Here is a 1,352-nt window from a genome sequence, read left to right as displayed (position 1 = left end):
GCCATCACCAGTCAAAGAGACTAAGTAAATAATAAACTGGTGAATACATGTCTCAAGCATATAAATGATTATGGTATGTCCATGGGGGTAAGTGTGAACAATTCCGTTTGTCCATACCAAGAACGGCTTGGCCGAAATCTTTTATTAAACGCATACAGCAGATTGCTAGACCATTACTTATGAGGTCAAAACTCTCAGTCACAGCTTGGGCCACGCGAAATTTACATGCATCTAAGTTAATACAGATCAGGCCATTTAGTGAGCATAGATATTCCCCATCGATTAGATAACGGGTCAAGAACTAGATATATCCCATCGTAAGACATTTGGATGTGCCGTGTATATACAAATTACTCCACCACATAGAACTAAGATGGGACCTCAAAGGAGGATGGGGATATATGTTGGATATGATTCTCCCACAATTATTAAGTGCCTTGAGCCAAATATGGGTGATCAGTTTGAGGACAGGTACACGGATTAGGGGGAGAAAGTAATAAGCTGGTAAAAGAGTAAAAAGAAATTACATGGAATCATACATCCTTATATTGGCAAGATCCTCGGACTCAAGAATGAGATTTAGAAGTCCAAAAGATTATACAAAAGCTAGCTTAAACAATTGCCAGATTCCGTTACTGACCCGAATAGAATGACTAAGTCATATATACCAGCTGTAAATGCACCAAATTCGAATTGATGTTCAAGAAGGACACAATCAAGTTGCTACTGAGTCTAAGGCACGTTTGAAACGTGGTAGACCAATAAATTTCCAAAGATAAGATCCCTCGGATATTAAAGAAAGGTGCTAATAAATCTGTGGACGAGGGAATCCTAGACATGATCGATCCTAAGATGGACAAACTTAAAAGCCACGGTCGTGGATGAGGAAACCATAAACATGGTTGTACCTAAGGGGCCTAACAATGAGGCTTTGGACGCCAAGCTTTAGGGTACTGAAGGTCATAATGAAACCTCAATAAGTTATGTCATGTCCGGGACACAAATGGAACAAGAGAAAGAATATCGACATTGATGATATATTTGCATGCAGTGTAGCACTTGAGATTATGAAATGAATGAGGATCATGAACCCACGTCCATACATGAGTGCACTCAACAAATCAGATTAGATCAAATGGAAAGGGGACATAAAGTTAAGTTCATTAAAAAAAGAGAGGTTTTGGTCTCATAGTTCAGACACCTCTAGATGTGAAACCAGTTGGACAAAAATGAGTCTTTGTGAAAGAAATGATACATTGCGAGATAGCAAGATATAAGGCAAGACCATATGCACAATGATTCCACAAAGACCAGGAATCAATTATGAGGAGACATACTCCCCTGTGGTGGAT

This window comes from Brassica oleracea, chromosome C5 (assembly GCF_000695525.1).
Source record: "Brassica oleracea var. oleracea cultivar TO1000 chromosome C5, BOL, whole genome shotgun sequence".
Taxonomy (NCBI): Eukaryota; Viridiplantae; Streptophyta; class Magnoliopsida; order Brassicales; family Brassicaceae; genus Brassica; species Brassica oleracea.
Note: the sequence above shows the minus strand (reverse complement) of the source record.